Here is a 21,916-nt window from a genome sequence, read left to right as displayed (position 1 = left end):
AGGACATATTTAAATTCCTCCCAAGGGGAGTGATCAATGAACCATCATTTTTTGTAAGCAAAATGAAATCAGCAGTGAAGTGAAGCACCATTTGGTTGTCTCCGTGGCACCTTGCCATTTTGGGGACTTTTTTTAAAAATGGGGACACACAATCATTTGGCTGGAGTTAAATTGCATTTCGTTCTAACCCAGTAACTTCGTAGCCTCTTCTCTTTCTCATCTCCTGTCTTGAAGCCACTCTTCCTGAGCTATTTACTCTTTCTCTGAGTGCCTCATGCTGTCTCTTGCCTCTGGAATCTGCACGCCCTGAAATGTAATTACAGGGTCTTGTCTCTGACTCCTCAATTGGACTTAGTCTCCTCAAAGGCAGGGGCTATGTCTTATTTACCTGCATGTCCCCAAGGCCTGGCCACGGGCTAGTAGAGGGTAGTTTCTAACTAAATGTTTGCTGAGTGAATGCATTACAGATGATCTGAAAGGTGATTTTCTGATGCCCTGAACCTGCACGGAGAAATGAGCATGTGAAGCTGTTTTTGCCACTCATCATGTTTTATGTAGGCGAGGCCATGCCTCTGCCTAGGAATTTCTCTGGAATTCTGAAGAACAAAAAGGGTTTAACGCAAATCCAAGGGAGAATTTTATGTGGAACACTTAAAAAAGTGTTCAAGGTTGTTCTATTCTACCTTTTCAAAGTATGGTAACGTACTTATGATGATTTGCAATGTTTGCCTAATAGTGTATCCATTAGTTCTTCATCTGGGCAGTGGGAGTGTGAGGTCTGCCACGGAAACCTGGAGAAAGTGTATCCTGTGGCTGCTGTGACCCTGGGCAGACACCAATTCATTTTCATATCTGGGAGGGGTTTGTGTTTCTGTATAAACCATCCGTCTTCACAAAGAGCACCTCATGGGGGGGGGGCAGTGCTTACATTTCTAACATGCTGTACAAACATCATACACAAACCTCCTTACCCATCTTACATTATTATTTTTAAGTTAAAAATGTAATTGTGGTAAAATACATATAATATACAATTTACCATTTTAATTGCCTTTTAAAAATATGTTTTTATTGATTTTTAGAAAGAGAGGAAAGGAGAAGCTGGGAAGGAGAGAGGGAGAAGAAGGGGGAGAGAGAGAAAGAGAGAAAGAGAGAGAGAAACATTGATTGATCAGCTGCCTCCTGCACTCTCTTATTGAGCCTGCAACCAGGGCATGTGACCTGACTGAGAATGGAACTGGGTATTTCTTGGTACACAGGACAATGCCCAACCAACTGAGCCATACTGGCCAGGGCCCATCTTAACTACTTTAAAGCATTAAATGTATTCACATTTTTGTTCAACCAATCTTTAGATTTTTTTCTCTTGCAAAACTGAAACTGATCCATCAAACAACTCTCCATTTCTCTCACTCCCTAGGCCCTGGCAACCGCCATTCTGCTGCCTGCTTTTATGCATATGACTACTCTAGATACCTCATGCAATATTTGTTGTGTTGTGACTGGCTTATTTTACTTAGTGTAATGTCCTCAGGGTTCGCCCATGTTGTAGCCAACTTCAAAATGTCCTCCCTTTTAAAGGATAAATGATACTCCATTGTATGTATATAGCACATTTTTTTAGTTATGCATCCATCAGTGGATACTGTGTTGCTTCCACCTCTTGACTATTTGAAATAATGCTGCTAAAAACATGGGTGTACAAATATCTCTTTAAGACTTTTGTTTCAGATCTTCTGGATGTATACTCAGAAGTGAAATTGCTGGGTAATACAGTAATTTTATTCTTAATATTTTGAGTAATGCAGTGTTGTTGTATTCCATAGTAATACAACAGTGAGCCATTTTATATTCCCACCAACAGTGCACAAGGGTTCCAGTTGCTCCACATCCACTCTAACACTAATTTGTTTTTTGGTAGCAGCCATTCTAATGGATGTGAGGTGGTGTTTCATTGTGGTTTTGAGTTATGTTTCTTTAATGATTAGTGGTGTTGGCCATTTGTGTATCTTCTTTGGAAAAATGTCTATTCAGTTATTTGTTCATTTTTTAATTGGGTTGTCTTTTTGTTGTTACCGAGTTACAGGAGTTCTTTATATATTCTGTATATTATACCCTTATTGGATTTATGATTTACTAATATTTTCTCCCATGCTTTTTTACTAGTATTCTGTTGATTGTGCCCTTTCAATGTAGTCTAATTGTTTATTTTTTTCTTTCGTTGTCTGTGACTTTGGTGCCATATCCAAAAAATCATTTCCAAATTCAATGTCATGGAGCTTTTCCCCTATGTTTTATTCTAAGAGTTTTATAGTGTAATGTTTTTCATTTAGGTCTTTGATCTATGTTGAAATAATTTTTGTATATAGTGTAAAGTAAGGGTCCAGCTTTATTCTTTTCTATGAGGCTATCCATTTTTCCCAGCACCATTTGTTTCAGAGACTATCTTTTATCCATTGAAAGGTCTTTGCCCTCCTGTCAAAAATCATTTGACCGTATATGCAAGGATTTACTTCTGGACTCTCTATTCCTTTATTTTTGGTCCGTAGGCCTTCCTTTATCCCACTAAATAGTACCACACTATTTTAATTATACTTACTGATCATTCTTCTCCAAATAGCACAAGATTCCAGAGTCAAGTGTCAGTGGACCCATGAAGACTTTGGGATCTGGGGAGGGAAGATGTCCCGAGTCTTTCACTTGTTAGTTGCAGAGCTGGGCCTCTGAACTCTTCACCCTGGGCCAAGATACCCCAGCCTAAGGACCCGAGGGACACATTTTTTTTTTCTGTGTCAGGCCATCAACCATCCAGGCGCCCATGGCCAGGACGCTGGGCATAGGCAAGCCTCTCTGCTCTCTGCCACCTAATGACGCAGGCGGGGCACGGCAGCCACACCAGCAACACCTCTAGGGGCAGTCCGAGGGACACATTTTAACAGGCTTTTGTTTTTCATTGAAAAATAATTGCTGTTGGGAAGAAAAAAATAAAAAGTATATGCTTGGCTCTCTAAATACATTTGTAAAAATTAATGACCTTGTCATTTCCCATAATCTCAGTTTCATGCATTTGCCCTCCGACCAGCAGCTCACTCACTCTACTACATATTACTCACACCTTTAATAGGAGAGTCCGCTCCCTTGCATTGTCATTCCCCTCCCCCTCCCCCTTCCTCTATTTACACTTTTCCTATAGCACTCATACCCCCTAACATCCTGAATTCTTTGCTTATTTTTTATGTCTGCTGTTGATTGTCTGACCCTGGAATCTTCACTCCCTGAAGCAAGATATTCTTCTTTTCCACTGATGTCTACAGTGTGCGCTTGCTGTAAGCAGAACACCCCCAAAGATCCCCATGCCCTAATCCTTGGAGCCTGTGACTGTGTTCCTTTACGTGGCAAGGAGGCTCTGTGGATAGGACTAAGGTTAAGGACCTTGAGATGAGGCACTGTCCTGGACAATCCAGGTGGACCCAGGATAATCACACAAGCCTTCAGAAGCTGAGACCCTCCTGGCTACAGAGAACCTCGAGTGCAGCATGAAAAGGACTCAGCCTCCCATTGCTGGCTTTGCAGATGAAGAAAGGGGCTGCCAGCCATTGAATCAGTGGCCTCTGGCAGCTGGCATGGGCAAGGTGGTGGATTCTCCTCTAGAGGCTCCAAGAGGAGTGCATTTGATTTAGTGCCGGGGTCCAACCCCAGCAGGTCCAGGGGTCCCCAAAGGTGTGGATGGAGTCGGTGAAGAAGGAATGACACAGAGACAGCATTCAGTTGATCAGCAGCCTAGCCAGGATCTCTAGCCAGGATCTCCAGCCAAGTTCTGGTCTGGATCTCCAGCGAAGTTCTGCTTAGGATCTCCAGCCAGGTTCTGTGTCCATGTTCTCTTGCTAGGTTCTCCAGCCAGGTTCAGTCACCAGGTTCTAGTCAGGTTCTCTTGCCAATTTCTGTAGTCAGGTTCAGTCCAGGATCTTTTGCCATGTTCTCTCCAGCGAAGTTCTTCTGTCTGTAGAGAACGTTCTGTGTAGGTTCTGTGCCTAGGTTCCGTCTCTCTTCGTTCTGTCTTCTTACATCTGTATTTATACCAGTTGATTCCAATCCTATCAATCTCTATTTCAAAGGTTAGGGCGTTTCTTATCTCCATTCCAGGGAGTAAAGATTATGTAGCTTAAGCATGATTGTTCGTAGTTAAAGTGATTAATTACCCGCCTGGCACTTAGTTGAGGGGTTTTATTCCCTCCCTAACTTCAGGGGAAAATCCCTACCTGGGGAAACAACCTTTCTCAGAGAGGTGACCTTGGTTAAAACACATAGTGCCAAGAAGGTGAGCAAACATATTAAGAACAGTGTGCCATATATGCCAGGTCCCTTGAAACAGCAAGGATGGACCGGCTCCCGGCAATTTAGCCCAGTGAGACCTTTGTTGGACTTCTGTATCACTGAAAACCATAAAATTGTGCTGTGTAAAGCCCAAAGCTTGTTAGGGCAGCAATAGAAAACTAGTAGAGCACTCAATAAATATTTGTTGAAAGAATGAGTAAATGAGCCTCCCATCAACACTGGCAGGTAAAGGCGCACCCTCAGAAAGGGGAACAGACTCTGCAAGGTGCAGCAGCTTGGCGGGTGGCCGCAGTCAGTGATCAGCCGATCAGGGTCTCTCAGCTATCTGCCTCTCAGCCTTCGCCCTGCATTTCCTTCCTCGCTGTTGCATGAGAGAATGTTGGTTTGGTGTTGCTCTCCCCAACCACACACAGAACCTTGCCATGTCGGTTCACCTTCAGGTAAGGTGGGCAGCAGTGTGGATGTGTTTCCCACCGGAGGCGGGAGGGGAATGAAAGCATTCGTCTGTCCTGTATACTGGAGACCTATTGCAAAACTCAGCCCAGAGCTCTGTTCTTATGACAGACAGGCAGACAGACCATTCAGGAGCTTCTTTGTTGTGACCTTCAAGCAGCAGCCACAGCTTCCTTCAGCCCCTTGACTTGGGAGCCCGTTTGGGGAAGTTCTCAGGGTCAGCTCACTAGGCCCAGAGGCTGTCATTAGATCTGGAAAGCAGTGAGCTAAACATTTAATTTCACACCATCCGTTCTGAGAGGCATCTCAGAACCAATGCACAGTTTTTAACATTGAGGGTTGGGATAGACAAAGGAGTTATAAAGCCACATTCTTAGAGAATGGATTGTACGTACACAGATTTATTTCAATGGATTTTGGGGCCACTGTGCATGGCAGGGTAGCCAAGGCAGGTGGGAGAAAATAGTGGGGAGACTGGTTTCCTCATAGAAATGTTCCACTGAAAGCTTGGATGCCACGTGGAGGGGATGCCTTCTGGACCTGCGCAGCATGGAGGCCTCCATATGAAAGGGCAGTGAGCAGACTGCATGAGTGACATGGCCAACACTGAGGTGCAGGCAGTGTTTAATCTACAGATCAGTATTTTAAGAGTAACATCTTCTATATAAAAATACTCAAGAGCCTTATGCTTTATGCTCTGGACTCCACAGTGATTACACTTCCTCCTGAACAGATGTGAGATGCCTGGATTGATTACCAAGGCTTGCTTCCTCACTTCTGTTTCCCTCTCATTTGACAGGTACCACTATTCATTTCTTACATTAGCTTCTGCGTGCGAATTAGAAAAATAAGCTAAATCAGAGCAGTCTTTCTTGAGTTATAAAACCAGCCATGTGAGGATGCTCTGAGTGCCGTTCTGCTTGTATATAACTAAGAGCCAGCTCCTCGCAGTAATTTTGCAAGTGATTAGTCTGTCATGTAGAAGCCTCCCTTTGGGAATGACAAAGGAACAGTCCCTTGTGCAGCTTTACAATACGCAGATTAATCAAGAGACTTTTTCTCTCCTCGCCACTCCCTGGAAGTTTCTGGAATGGAGTTATTTTAGAGAGGGGTGAAGCATAATCTTGGAGGTAGTATAGGGGACTCATAGTCATCAACTCTTACATTTACAGTGTGATCAGTTTGCTGCTGTGTGTGTGTGCCAGGGCTGGGGATTTGAGGAGGACTTAGCCACAGCCTCTCTGTTAGGGATGCCCTTTAATTTATATTCAATAAACTCCTCTTTATCCTACATTTCTACATGTCATAAATCAAAGGCTGCCTCCTCTATGAAGCCTTCCTTGATTTTTCCTGACAGAAACACGTCTTTTCTTTTGCTGTAATGTGTTCATTAGTGTGCTTGGCACTGGTTTATTTGCCCCACTCCCTCTCCCCACGTCTCTGCATGAACAGAGAGCCTTTGCTATATCACCTTAGTATCCTTAGTATTGGCACACAGTAATTATAGTAAAGGCATTATCATCATCATTCTCATTCTTATCATCACTGTGCCCCAGGTTTTGTACTAAGGAGTTTATCTGAATTCAGTGCCGATCACTTTAAATAAAAGTATTCAGTAAGTAAAGACACAGATGTTAAATATGGTAAAAATATATAAATATGGTATATGATTGAAATTTGGGAAACAATGTAGTAAGCAGTATGGTAACATAAATGATTATGATAATGATGGTAGGTGCTGTTTATTAGTACCTTCTCTGAGCTAGATGCTTTGTTTACATAATATCCTGTCAGCTTCATAGTAGCCTCCAGGGAAGATAGAGCCTACTCGCTTTGTGTCAGCCATTTTTGATCTTTAGATTGTTATTAATTTCTTTAAGCCTCAATTTTTAATGAAAATTATACCTACTTCAAAGGGTTGTTGTGGGGTTCAATGAACTGATGAACCACATCTAGCACCTCATAGGTGCTCAATAAATATTTGATGATTGGAATGTTAATACTATGCAAAGTGCTTGGTATATTAACTTATTGAGAACTGAACTGATAGAAGCAATCCCTAGTATTGAGTGTTTATTATGTGCCAAGTACTTTTCTAAGAGCATCACCTGTGTTTACATGTGCAGTAATGTCACCTGTTCCATTTGGCAAGTAGAGGAACTGGGACCAGAATGGTGAAATAATTGACCCAAAGCCATGACATCCATGAGTAGTGGACGACTTTTGGAAGCAAGTCCTCAACCTTGATTTCTTTCTGTTGTGTCAATTTCTCTGTCTGCAAAACGCTGAGAGTAGTAAATTATATTCTACAGGTGACTTGGAGATCAGCCTTTATCCAATGAATTGATGCTGAGTCTGTTCTCATTTGCATAATACAGGAAGCAGTTGTTCCAGCTGGTCAGCGAGCAGACAGCCTTATTTGTGTTACCCAGGACACCCTCTTGGTTGAATGATGGAGGTTGGCTTGCCTGTTTCCAACCATAGGCTGTTGCTAACATGTCGTGATCAAATCATTGCTGAAGGAGCTCACCCATGCCTGGCGGGAGGAGACCCAGACTACCTTTATTCTAACAAATATTCATAACAAACTTGCCTGAGAGCCATGGTATTAATTTAACTCCAAATAAATGATTCTTACTCTGTAGCTTCATTAAATACATTAATTTATGCTTGATAACTAGAAGGTAGATTTGGGCAATTACTCCGTATCGTCACAGCTTTTAATACAATGGGATGCGACTGAGTTCATAAAATTACCTTATGGCACATTTTGAGGAATCTTAAAGACCAGCTACTTCAAAGTGGTTTTTGTTTGTTGTGTTTGAAGCAGTGGAAACCTATTTAAACATGAGATTTAACGTGTAATTCCACTGAATGAAATTGGTAAAGACTTGGGGATGGTTCTCAGCCAGCAGTCCCTCCTGACCACCGCTTTCCCCCTCACCTTCAGGAGCCCTCCTGTTAGCCCCTTAGACAAGTGTGAAACAATCACCCCAGGGCCACCCACCTCACCTTTTGGAAACTCCAGGTTAGTAGCTTCAATCCCCTATGTTTATAGCTTAGCTGGTAACAGAGGCAGCGTGTCAGAGCCAGGTCATTGGACATTTCTTCCATGCTCCCCCCTTCCCAACACACACACACACACACACACACACACACACACACACACACTACAATTAACTTACTTTAAAGGGAAGTTAATCAAAGGTAGGGAATGCTTAAAGTAGCAACAATTTTAGGAGCAGTGACAGTCCTCACTATTCTCCTTTTGGGTTCATGAAAACGGCTGTTAAACACATGCTCTCAACCCACCTCCAAGTCGCTGAGGCATGCTGTGCTGCTTTGCCAAATTCAGTACATCCCAGTGACTTCTTCGTCTCCCTGATGCATTGCTAAAAATAAGGACACTCGCACCAAAGCATATGGTGTGGTTCGCCTTTGATTTGGACACAGATCATCCAAGTGTGAAAACAAAATTGGTTGCTCTCTCCTCCTAATACACAGATTTGCACATCTGTACTCTACTAAGTGGGGGCGATTGTAAGTTACATTTTATAGGGCTTGGCAATTTCACGAAGACACCTAATACCCACTGTCTCGTGTGATGATTATGGGAGACATACCAAGGTAGGCAGAGAAGGTGATGGTTTTATTTATACTCATTTGGTCATTGAGAAAGCAAATCAAATTTGGGGCTCCATTTCACAGGATTGGAAACTAGGACCTCAGCTCCAAATCTCTTTTTTTGGCTGATGGCCTGTCTCTCATTTTTAGACAGCGGTAGGATTTTAGCAGTTCTGGTTGGTATTGCCAAACCAACATTGGGACTGTGGCTGAGAATGTGACTAGTTTGGTTGGTAATTGTTTGGAGGCACTTTCCTTCCTGCAGAGGGGTCACAGGTTTGCAGTGTTAGTATTGAGTGATTTCGGGGCTTGTCCTGGACATTTTCTGTTTACCCCTCCAGGTTTTGCCTCCATTCTGCTCTGCATTCTGGGAGGCTAGCAAGTATGACTCCTTTAGCATCTTTGTCCTCTGACTTCTGGTTCATTTTGCCAGTGGGGACATTGGCAGAGGCCAATGGAAGGGCATGAGTGAAGTTGGGGATTTTATTCTCTATCTCCCTCATTTCAGGTTCACTACATGCTGGTTGCTTTCTTCCATTGGAGGTCACCGTCCAATAGGATGGCCCTCTCCACCCAGCCTCTTGTTCTTTTTATTTTTATTTTTAATATGTTTTTTTTATTTTATTATTGATTTCAGATTGAGGAAGGGAGAGGGAGAGAGGGATAGAAACATCAATGATAAGAATCATTGATTGGCTGCCTCCTGCACACCCCCTCCTGGGGATCAAGCCCAAAACCTAGGCATGTGCCCTGACTGGGAGTCGACCATGACCTCCTGGATCATGGGCTGATGCTCAACCACTGAGCAACACCAGTGGCTGGGCCAATCTCTCCTTCTTTAGGTTCCAGTGTCTGCTCCTTCCTGCGCCTCTTCAGGACTTCGCGTGGTAACAGCTCTCCACTAACAGCTCCCATGGTTCCTAGCCCTGCCGTCTGCATTGTGCCCATGGCTTCCCTGAAGCCCTACCCAGGCCTTTGCAAATAGTCCCTGTATCAAGCTCTCCTAAGGTTACCCAGTTTGAGGATCTCATTTAGGTTTTGCTGGGCCCTGACTGATAAAAGTTTCTTAGGTCACATAGAATAAACCATGATGGCCTACATTTTGAGTCCTCCCTGTAGACAGACTGGAACTTTCGGGGAAAAGTCCTGTGCATCACCGTATTGTAGTTCTCTTTGTCTAACTTTCAGATATGCCCTTGGCAGTAACTGGAATTTAAGACTACATACATGTGTCTATGATTCTCAAGTTTTATATGCATACGAATCACCTGCCAGCTTCTGAGTGCCTCTCTGCAAAGATTCTGATTCTGTAGACAAGAATTGCTTTATATATTTAGATGCTCCTATGTTGGGTGCGTAAAAGTTTACAAAGGTTATATCCTCTTGTTGGATTGATCCCTTTATCATTATGTAGTGCCCTTCTTTATCTCTTGATATAGCCTTTATTTTAAAGTCTATTTTGTCTGATATAAGTACTGCTATCCCTGGCTTTTTTGTTTGTTTCCATTTACATGATGTATTCCTTTTTATCCTTTTACTTTCATTCTGTGTGCCTCTTTGTTCTGAGGTGGGTCACTTGTAGACAGCATGTATATGGGTTCTTCTCTTATCCTTGTCTGACCAAACTCATAGGGGTCTGGTAGGAGTCATGTGCTTATTTATGTAAAGAGCCTGGGGCAGTGCCTGGGTCAGAGCCAGCACTATGCAACTGTTGGCTGTTATGGTGGTTAATAAACAATGGATGGTTAGAAGCATGGCTGCTATAGACTGAGTGTTTATGTTCTCCCCAAATTCATATGTTGAAACCTAGCCCCCAGTGTGATGGTATTTGGAGGTGGGATTTTGGGAGGTGCTAAGGCCATGAGACTGGAGCCCTGATGTATGAGATTAGTACCCTATAAAAGAGACTCCAGAGAGATTCATTTCCCCTTCCACCATGTAGGAGGCATCTGTCTATGAACTAGCAAGTGGGGTCCACCAGACACCAAATCTTCTGGCACCTTGATCTGGGACATCCCAGCCTCTAGAACTGTGAGAAATATATTTCTGTTGTTCATAAGCTGCCTAGTCTGTGGTATTTTGTTATAAAGGTCTGACTCAATGGCCTTTGTCATCAAAATTGGATCCAAGCACCACCTCTGCTACTTCCTGGCTCTGTGACCTGAGGCAAGGATGTCACCTCAGTTTCTTCCACTACTTAAGTGGTGCTGGTAATGTCGCTAACTTGGAGAGCAGTTCTGAGGAGTCATTGAGATCCCACTGACCAAGCACTGAGCACAGCACCAAGAAATTACCACCGGGCGTGCTCAGCTGTGGTGGAGGTAATGAGCGGAGCTGAGACAGCCACCTGCTTGTGTGGAGGGCTTCTTTTGGGGAAAGTTCAAGACTAGGGCCAGGAGAATCTTTGTCCCCATCAGATGCTCTATGTGCCATTCTGTGACATAGCCAGGTGTACAGAAGTACGTGGACCTGTCAATCAGGCAGCGCAGAACAAGCCCTAAATGAAGGTACTAGCATTAGGATTAGTTTCTCTCAAACCTGGCAGCAGGTTGTTGCCTAGGACAGAGTGGCAGGTCCTAGCAGGACCAGCTACTACAAAATGGGATGCTAAGCCCTGTGGGAATTTCAGGAGGGACGTTCAGCGTTCCAGTTCTAAAGGGTGGGCTTCAGCTACTCTCCAGGGATGAGGCAGAGCCACCAAGCACTGATTGCACATTAGATCTTCTTTAATAAATACCTATGCACAGGTCCATTCCAAAGTAATTACATCGTTGTCTTGGGGAAGATATGACTCAGTTTATAAAAGATGCATAAATGATTGTAGTGTGCAACCAGGGTGTGAGATATCTCCAGGCAGACCCTGCGGGCAGGGCCAAGATGTCCTGTTAGGAGAGGAGAGGTCAGAGTGTCCAGGGAGGGTAAGGGAATGAGGAAGGACTTGGCAGGTCTCTCAGAGAGGTTAAAGCTCTTTGTAACTTAAACACTCTATTTTTAAAAAATCTCCAAATAATGCAACTTTGAATTTATTCAACATAATTAGAACGGTGATTTACTCTGGGATAAGTTTTTTTGTTATGTCAAATATTAGTAGAATGGTAATTTGTAAGATTATTCACTTCCATCAAAAGATTGCTTTCCAGGCAAGAAATAATACTTTGCTTCATATAGAAGTTTTAAAGAAATTAATAAAGGTCTACATGTTCTTGATTTATTAGTGAACAAGGCATTGAAATTACAAAATGTTTCCCATTAGGTGGTCTGTATTATACAAAGTTTTGACAAAAATGCTTATTTATTCTTAGGACTTTTTTGTTTATTCTTTTCTTATTTACTTTCTTGCCAAACTATTTAGCTTTATCATCAATCATAAACTATTCATTTGTTCACCTATTCAACAAATCTTTACTGCTAAAGCAAAGGTTTTTGTTTGTTGCTTGGTTGGTGTGTTCTAATTTGTCACGAGTACACTTAGCATATCTGTATCAGCAAATTCAAATCCCAGCCAAGGGACCTGTTTCCCTGGGTGTGCCATAGAAAGGCTTTGCAATCAAGAATTGTCCTGGCTGAACAAAACAAACACATGCTTCTTTTTTCCCTTTAGGATATGTTTCCTGGAGGGGTTGGAAATAAGGATAGAAAAATTATATCCAGTTCTTCTTTAATAATCTTTTATGTATCTTCCGACATGCATTTCAGAATGGTGCCACAGATATGTCATTTTCAATGGGAAAAAATGAACTTGAATTTTACAAAAAGCTAGTGATTATGTTCATGAAATTTGTCCATGCCTATGCCAGTGGCAAGGGGAGCCACCCTCTCTGATTCATTCTGCTGGACCAGAATTTGCAACGGCTGATTTCTTGCATCCACTTTTGCTGGTAGAGTCAGGAGGTAGTTTTCAGATATAGAAACAATAGGTAATCTATACTAATAAAAGTGTAATATGTTAATTACATTGGATAGACCAGATATCTTCCGGACGTCCTTCTGGACAAAGCCATGGTGGCAGGGGCCAAAGCAGAGGCGGTTAGGGGCGATCAGGCTGGCAGGGGAGCAGTTAGGGACATTAGGTAGGCAGGCAGAGGTGATTTGGGGCAAACAGGCAGGCAGGCAGAGGCAGTTAGGGGCAATCAGGCAGGCAGGGGAGCAGTTAGGGGCATCAGGCAGGCAGGCAGAGAGGTTAGGGGTGATCAGGTAAGTGAGCGGTTAGGAGCCAGTGGTCCTGGATTGCGAGAGGGATGTCTGATCAAGCCTAAACCGGCAATCAGACATCCCCCGAGGGTTCCCAGATTGGAGAGGGTGCAGGCCGGGCTGAGGGACCCCCCTGCCCATGCACGAATTTTGTGCACTGGGTCTCTAGTAGATAACAAAAGTAGAGCATAGGCAATTTGAGAGGTAGGTAAACTTATATAGTTGAAATCTCTTCACTGTTTTGCACTTGTAGCTGATGTGCATTGTCTTTTTTTTTTAGTTTTTCTTTAAAAAAAATATTTTTTTCTATCATCATTTATCCCTCCTACCCCCTTCCGCACCTTCCCCCTCTTACTCCACCCCCCCCCCACAGTCACTACACTACTGTCTGTGTACATGACTTCCCTTTTTTTATTTCCTTTTTTGCTCAACCACTCCACCCTCCCTCCCAACAGCTGTCAGCCTGTTCTCTATGAGTCTGTCTCTATTTCACTTGTTAGTTCATTTTGTTCATTAGATTCCACATATGAGTGAAATCATATGGTACTTGTCTTTCTCTGACTGGCTTATTTCACTTAGTATAATATTCTCCAGGTCCATCCATGCTCTCTCAAAGGGTAACATTTCCTTCTTTTTTATGTCTGGGTAGTATTCCACTGTGTAGATGTACTACAGTTGTTTTATCTACTGATGGACACTTGGGCTGCTTCCACCTCTTGGCTATTATAAATAATGCTGCAATGAACATAGGGGGGCATATGTTTTTCTGAATTAGTGTTTTGGGTTTCTTCAGATAAATTCCAGAAGTGGAATTGCTGGGTCATAAGGCAGTTCCATTTTTAATTTTTTGAGGTAACTTCATACTGCTTTTCACAGTGGCTGCACCAACCTGTATTCCCACCAGCAGAGCATGAAGGTTCCCTTTTCTCCACATCCTTGCCAACTGCCAACACTTGTTGTTGATTTATTGATAATAGTCATTGTGGTAGGTGTGATGTGGTATCTCATTGTGGTTTTAATTTGCATTTTTGGGTGATTAGTGATGTTGAGCATCTTTTCATATATCTATTGGCCATTGGTATGTCCTCTAGTGCCTATTTAGGTCCTTTGCCCATTTTTAAATTGGATTGTTTGTTTGGTGCTGAGTTTTATAAGTTCTGGATATTAACCCCTTTCAGATGTATTGGTGAATATGTTCTCCCATTCAATGGGTTATCTCTTCATTTTATTGATGATTTCCTTATCTTCCATTAAATACAGATGCTTTCCACTGGGTTTGGAGAGGCAGAGAGTTGTACCAGGATTGCTTCTACTGCTTCTGCTACACCCCCCCCCCCACACACACACACACACACTTTTTTTTCTGTCTTCAGGGAACTTTACATGCCCTTAACTACTCACTTGGCTTATCAGTCCAGTTACCTGCTGTTAACCTTTCATCACCATTGATCGTCATTAAGGGGTCATGGAAGCTGACGAGGCAAAGGGATGGAGCAAACCTACCAGCAGCTGTGTGTCCATCAGGAGGTACTTTGATTTGTTTTTTTTAAGGTAGCCATGGAAGGGGAGAGATACTGATTTTTTGCTTGCAAAGGGGATGAACAAGAAGGTATATTATATATTTGTTTTAAAGGTTACATGTATAAGCGGAAAGATTTCTTGAGGATAGTATCATATTATTACAAGATAATCTACTGTACATACAGCATGTGTCGGTACTCTGAAAGCAAAATGATATTTTTGGGGGGTCTGGGCTCTTTAGTCTTGATAGGAAAAACAGGAACTTAGATATATTTTCTTGAAGGCAAGTTCTGTGAAAACCTTTTTATGGCGCTTGTGTGCTACAGCATGCTGTGCAAAGTCAGCCGGAGGTCATTACCGTTTTTATTAGGTGATTATATTATAAATATGAGTTGGGCCTCAATCATAAGCAGAGCCTTTATGTGTGTTTCTGAATGTTCTGGCTCCAAAGTGCTAACGTCCAAATTGGAACATTGATTGCTGCCTGAGTTACAGCCTTCTCCAAACCTTGAATTGGGCCTCAGGGCCCATGTGTCTTTCTGGAGATAAGTTCTTCTTGTAACTGGGAGATGGAAGGTCTGAAACAGTGGGCCCCACACAGTGGAAAACCCAAAGGCAGACTAGGGCGCTGTCCTCCCCCAGTGAGGGGGGAGGTGTGACACACACCATTTCATGTCATGTATAAAGAAATTGCCATCAGTTGTAAATGCCCCCCAGTTTCCTCTCGGGTAAGGCAAACATTAATGCAGTACTGCAAATGTTTTTTTTATTTCCATGCAAATTCAATTGAATCATTTTCTTTGATTCTTTAGATTTTTCTTTTTCATGTAACCTCAGGCTTCTTTCCTAAATTTTCCACTTCTATAAATCTCCCCGCCTTTTAAAGTTTAACCCTAGTATCTGAGAATGGTCAAACACTTTTGAATCAGGAATTCTCAGTCTCAGCACCCTTAAGCTTTTATGCCCAGTGGGTGTTTGCCATACATTGTAGGATGGTTAGCTGCCTTCCTGGCCTCTGCCCAGTAGGTATCAGTGGCACCTCCTCCCACTTGTAATGACAACCCCCAGACATCTCCAGACCTTGTCCCCTGGTGGGTAAAAGAGCCCCTGGTTGAGAATCACTGCCTCAAAGGGGTATCCAGTCAAGACTTGTTGACATTCTAAATGCAGAATGAAATGAATCTCAGAGTTTAAAACAAGAGGCAGCTGTGAACCTCAGTGTTACAAATATCATTCACATACTGATTTCCCTCTAGGGTGAGAGGGGAAGGCAGGGCTGTGTTTTCTGTATTGCTTATAGCCTGGGACTGCCAGCCAAGTGATGGGCTCCGGTAACAATTTGCTGGATGAATAAGAGAAACCAATTAGTTGTCACTAAATGTATGTTTAGCTTCCATAAGCATATGTTTTTATGTATATGTATGTACACAGGTACTGTGGATGTATTTACATATTTCTATATAAAACTCAACTAAGTGGCTTTATTATTATTTTCTACCCCCGTGTCCAAATAATGGGCACAAAGCAGATATTTGGTAGATGTTGGTGGAAAAGCTTCCTGGAATAAAGAAAAGTTCATTAAAATGACTAATTAACAGAGCATTCATGATCCCGTGCCATCAGAGATGTGTTTTAGGGGTGATTACAAGGACCTGTTGTTGGAGTTGGTTACCCACAAATGGGTACTGTGAGAGGCCTGTGTGCTTGGCTCCCTTTGGCCTTCCCATCAGATACCCTGGGTGTCCAGGCCTAAGGAGGCCTGTTGGGCACTTCTGGGTCCACACTGGCAAGAGGGAGAATGTTCTGGTTCGGTGGGGGATGAAATCTTTTATTTTACAGTCCCAGGTCATCACAGCTGTGCCGATAGGTGCTTCTTATTCCCAGGCCTCTCCTCGCTGCCCTGCTGGAGCTATGCCCAGTCTTCCCAGGATGGCTCTGTTCTGAAGGCCTGCATTTTAAGTCATAAAAAAGTCAGAGGATAGCAACCTCCCCCAAGATTTATGCTGAAATGGCACAAAAATTTAGTGTTATTGTAAGGTATTTGAAATCACTTTTTAAAGTTTAGATTTAAATTCATTCTCTAGGCTTTGACCATTTACAATGGTGTGAATTTTAAAAACATTTACAAGGTACAGTGGATTTCTAGGTCAGGACTCAGGCGTGTGCAGGAAAGTGGAATTAAAAGGCCCTTCAGTTAACATCAGAAAAGATGGTAGAAATGACCTGATTCAGCCCTCTCAGTTTACAGATGGGGAGACTGGAAGTCACTGGGAGCTTAAATGACTTGTCCAAGGTCACAGATTTTTTTTTTCCTTTTTTTTACTTATCTTTTGGATTTCTCTGTCCCCTCTCCCTCCCTCCCTCTCTCCTTCCTTCCCTCTGTCCTTCCTTCTCTCTGTTTCTTTCTCCACACCTATAACCAAAAAATTAGAACCAAATTCACATGTACAGATAAACAGTGGTTTTCCTAGATTGCCAAAAGATATAGTAACTTAAGAAATAATGAACTGTGCCCTGGCTGGTGTGGCTCAGTTGGTCGAGCGTTGTACCATGCACCAAAAGGTTGCTGGTTCAATTCTTGGTTAGGGCACATGCTCTGGTTGCAGGATCAATTCCTGGTGGGGGCGTGCAGGAGGCAGCCAATCGATGTTTCTTTCACATCAATGTTATTCTCTCTCACCCTCTCCCTTCCTCTCTCTTTAAAATCAATAAAATATATTAAAAAATATAAATCATCAAATGTAATTATTCAATTTAATTTATGAGAAACCAGAAATCCAGAGATGTGGGATTATGCTGTTGGCAGGAGGGGGTAGCAAGTGACAGCAGCTTGAACCCAGGTGTCCTCTCAGTTCAATTAGCCTTTCACTAAAGCATGCAACTTTCTTATTCTATTTTGTATTCTTATTTTGGGAATCATTCATGTATTCATAAGCTAATATTTCCAGCTGCTTTATGTTGAGTAACAAGACACAGCAGTCATCAGGGCATGGTCTCTGCCCTCAGGAGCTAAGATTTTGGTGAAGAAACAGAGAAACCAGCAGACGATGCCCACTGAGCATAGTATTAGGGGTGAGAAGACTGTGTTATGTGGCTGTGAGTGGGGACTGCCAGTGAAGGTTCCTGTTGGAGGTGACACTGGGAATATGATGGTCATTGCAGGCAGAGTGTTGCTCATCACAGTGGCTGAGAGGAAATGCTGAGCCAGGCAGGACGCCTGGAAGGAGAGTGAGCAGAGTGCTGGAGAAGATCATAGCCCTGGATTCAAGAGCAGGCCCTGTGACTTCTCAGCTGCATGGTCTAGGCTCAGTCACTCAGTGTTCTTATCCACATTGGAGATAATGAGATAATCGTTATAGTAACAGTAGAGGCCTGGTGTACAGATGCGTGCACCAGTCGGGTCCCTTGGCCTGGCCTGCACTCTCTCACAATTCAGGATCCCTCGGGGAATGTTAGAGAGCCTGTTTTGGCCCGATCCCTGCAGGCCAGGCTGAGGGAACCCACTGGTGCATGAATCCGTGTACCGGGCCTCTAGTATGGATATAAAATCTTTAGTTAATCTCTTTCTGCCCTCCCCCCTCCCCTCTTCCCTCTGAGATTCATCAATCTGTTCCATGTCTTCATGCCTGTGCTTTGAGTGTCTTCCCACTGGTGGTCAGTGTGTGTCATAGCTACCGGTCGAACGGTTGAACCAATAGAACAGTTGGCCGGTCGCTTAGGCTTTTACATATATATATATATTACATAAATCTAATATATATATTAGATTTACTTTCGTTATATTCACACACATTCTTTTCTGAGCACTAGGTCTCCAGTCCTGTGTTAAGTGCTTGGAAAGGCATTGTGATCACATGAGGTTCCTCCCTGTTCCAGAGAGGGTGGTTTTCTACGGGTTCAGAGCAGAGCTGTGATTTCATCCCAAGTCTGACTCCAGAGCCCAAGCCTTTGCTGCCTCTGGGAGTGCAGGACACTTCTGAGTATTCACTGAGCTGATATCATTACAGAGAAGCATACACTACATGAATGGTAATTGTTCTATACAAGATAATTTCCTCTGTGTCCACTTTGTAGGCTCATGTCTGGGGATACATATTTGCATCACTCATATTTCTCATCAACTAATTTTCTCTTCATGGTGGATGGGTAAAATATGAAAAGGAAAATGTTTATTAAGAATATTAAGTGCTTGGGCTTGTAAGAGGAAAAAATATATTTCATTCTTTAATACTTTATTTTAATCCTCACTAGAGGACATGCTTAGAGAGAGGAAGGGGGGGGAGAGAGAGAGAGAGAGAGAGAGAGAGGAAAATATTGATGTGAGAGAGAGAAACATTAATCAGTTGCCTACCACGTGCCCTGACTGGGGATTGAACCCACAACCCAGGTATGTGCCCTGACTGGGAATCAAACCAGCAATCTTTCTGTGCACAGGACAATGCTCAAGCAACTGAGCCACTCTGACTGGGCTAATTATTTTTTCTTAAATAATCCCTGGGATTTGTATCACCTTAAGATTACATGAGTACCAACCCCAGAGATAAAGGGTTGCATCTTCTTCCTGTCCCTCCCTTATCCCATGGTTCGTTAGGATTTTACTCACATTGAATAAGCTCTTGCTCTGTGCTAGCCATTGTGATAAATCATCACAGCCTTTATTTTTTTACTAGTGGTCTGGTGCATGGAATTTGTGCACATTAAAAGGGAATTAATTAGAGGAAATATTTTAATATTGCTATTTGCCCTTTCTCTATAATAGAAGTGTCAGAGATGAAAGGAAATTAGTAAAATGTATATGAAAATCTTCCTCCTGTCAGAGTCTGGGGCATGCCATGGGACCAAGAGTCAAGTCCCTGCCCACCCGCATACACCTAGAAATCACGCAAGACCCAGACCTGCCCCCAGGCTGGCCCCACCCCCATTGGACAAGATCCAGACCTCACCGGCCCCACCTCCATCAAGCCCTGCCGGGCAGGGGGAGCAGCCTCAGGTCCCCTGGCCTGGTGGCTGGGTGGGAGGTGCAGCCTCAGGTCCCCCATCAAGCCCAACTGGGCTGGGGGTGCAGCCTCTGGTCCCCTGGCACATGCTGGGTGGGAGGCACACTCTCAGGTCCCCTGGTCTGGCACTGGGGTGGGGGGAGGCGCAGCCTCAGGTCCCTCAACCTAGGGCGAAGGGCATGGCCTGAGGTCCCCGTCCAATGCTGGGGCGGGGAGCGTGGCCTGAGGTCCCCTGTCAAGCCCCGCCTGGTGGGGGGGTGCGGCTTGAGGTTTTCTGGCCAGGCGCCGGAGCAGGGGGCATGGCCTCAGGTCCCCCAGCCTGGGGTGAAGGGCACGGCCTGAGGTCCCCTTCCCCGGCCTGATACCACACAGCCTCAGGTCCTTGCTGATCGCTCTTTATGGGAACCCCACCTCCACTGTGGGTGCAGCCATCATGTGACAGTGTAAGGGTTAATTTGCATATTACCTCTTTATTATATAGGATTTTTTAAATTAAATATATTTTTATTGATTTCAGAGAGGAAGGAAGAGGGAGAGAGAAATAGAAACATCCATGATGAGAGAAAATCATGGATCGGCTGCCTCCTGCAAGTCCCCCACTGGGGATCAAGCCCACAACCCGGGCATGTGTCCTTGACTGGAATTGAACCCAGGACCTTTCAGTTTGCAGGCCAACGCTGTATCTACTGAGCAAAACCGGCCAGGGCTCATCACAACCTTTATAACAGGAATGTGGACATCAAGGCCTGGAGAGGTTGCCTGCCCTGCTGCCAGCAAGTGGAGGAGGCAGGATGCAATCCTGGTTCTGTCTAGCTTCAACATCCAAGCTCTAATCACTAAGCAGTATTACCCATCTCCTTGATTTGAGTTCACTCTTGGGCATTTTCTGGCACCCATTATGGAGCAAATGAAGGGTTTATTCTCCTAGAGTCCTAAACTACATCCTTTCAATCCCCACTCACCTATTCCCCACCTTTCTGTGTGACCTTTCCCTAAGTTTGTGTCTAGTGTAAGACTTTTACTAGTTCTGGGAGGTGAGTGTAAAAATACCTCTTGGGTAGGTTTACCTGTAGTTACTGAGAGGGCAAGTTCATGGCCTGATACTTAGACTTGAACTTACACAGTGCTTTAAGTAGCTGCCATTCGGGGAGCATTGGCTGTTTTGCTGATTTTGGTTCTCACTGCAGTAGGCCAGGGTAGATGTTACTGTATCATTTTACAGTGGAGGAAATGGAAACAAGTTCTTGGAGTCACTGGTGCCGGACCCCAGTAAGCCTGTGGAAATACGGGTTCTCAGGTTCCCAAATATGTAGGCCAATTGGATTAGAACTGACTTTCAGACTCCAAGCCTCTTGCTTTTTTCCAGTGTGTCACTATGTGTGACCTTTATAATCATGTTGTATTCCTGAGCTCCATTCTCTCCATCTCTTCTAAGAGGTGTTCAGGATAATGTGAGGGTTGAAGACACGGGTGGCCAACAGCCTGGATCCCAGCTCTTCGCTCCCCAGGTATGTGATGTTGGGCAAGTGCCATCATCATTTTGAGCCTCACTTTCCTGTCTTTGAAGTGAGGATAAAAACAATACCAGCCTTTTGATATTATTATAAGATTAAGTGAGTTAATGTATGTAGGTAGAGTGCTCGAACCATTATCTGACATATGATAAGCTTTTTCTATATGTATTAGCTACTATCATTATGAGCTATTATTATTTACTCTTTAAACATTTAATAAGCCATTACCATGTGCCAAACACCGTGCTAGGTAATGGGCTGGATCCCGGTGCCCTTTCAGCTCTGACTTTGAGTGATGGGTGTAAACAACCAGACCCTCCTTCCCCAGGGGAAGAAGCATTGTAGGGTTAGCTTCAGGGGACTCTCTGACTCTGCTTACAGATCGTTATGTGTGAAATGAAAAATGTATTTAGCTTTCACTTTCTTTTACCCATCTTGTTCACGTAGGTGGATTGTATTTTACTACCTAATTAAGAGTAATGGAAATAAAATGGAAGGAAGCACATTTGTAGCTTATGTGTGGGTTGAAATTTCCCGAGATGGGAAACAAACTCATAAACAGGAAAGACAATAGCACTGTTGAAATGAGAAAATCCATGGATAGCAGAAATGCAGGCATGCTATTTGGGGTTGGGGGAAGGAAGGCATGAACACATTTGCACATATTTGCACATAGTGTCCTTGGAGAAAATTGTTCTTTCAAAGAGCAAGACATATTTGGAGATGAAAATTATATTCAGACTGCCATATTAACAGACCCCCTATCTTTCCGTACATCTTTCCAGGGCTGCGAGTATCAGAGTTAAAGTCCCTGACCTCATGCAAACCTGATCCAGGAGGATAAACTAGAGGGGCTTAGTCTCTTTCCTCTCTTTTGGAACTAGCATGGCAGCACTAGTTTCTCTTTGCCTACAGTTTACAGGATTTAGCCAGGCATGCTGGGAGGGTCCTGGACTTTAGGGTCAGATTATTGACTCCTGCCCTTTTAATGATAAATTCCTGGGCAACCTTGAGCAAAACACTGCATCTTTCCTTCCTGGTAGCCTGGGAAAGTAATTGTAATTGTCCTGCCTACCCAGAGCCTGATGCGGTGGGGTGGAAAGTACATGGGCTTTGCAGAAAAAGAGATCCAATGGGACTCATGGTCCTTTTCCTTTATTGAACTGCCCAGAACCAGTTTCCTTGTCTATAAAATAAAGCCGAGCTGTTGTGTGGGGCTTAATGGTATAGCATGTATTTGGTTCCAATACAGTAGCCCTCTTTAATTAAAATATTGGTTCC

General features: G+C 43.5%; 1 protein-coding gene and 1 non-coding gene across 3 annotated transcripts in view; one reads left to right on the top strand and one right to left on the bottom strand.

Moving 5' to 3' along the window:
• The window catches only part of DAB1 (DAB adaptor protein 1), a 402,182-nt gene that overhangs the window by 32,768 nt on the left and 347,498 nt on the right, over window positions 1-21,916 (top strand). The gene's annotated exons all lie outside the window — the stretch shown is intronic.
• Window positions 2,789-2,918, bottom strand: LOC118678036. Its single transcript, XR_004974712.1, has one exon. It is a non-coding gene; the product is annotated as a small nucleolar RNA SNORA17 (small nucleolar RNA).

The sequence above is a fragment of the Myotis myotis genome, unplaced genomic scaffold, assembly GCF_014108235.1.
Source record: "Myotis myotis isolate mMyoMyo1 unplaced genomic scaffold, mMyoMyo1.p scaffold_m19_p_2, whole genome shotgun sequence".
In the NCBI taxonomy this organism is placed as follows: Eukaryota; Metazoa; Chordata; class Mammalia; order Chiroptera; family Vespertilionidae; genus Myotis; species Myotis myotis.
The sequence above is the reverse complement of the archived record's forward strand: the minus strand, read 5'-3'. Positions and strand labels throughout refer to the sequence as shown.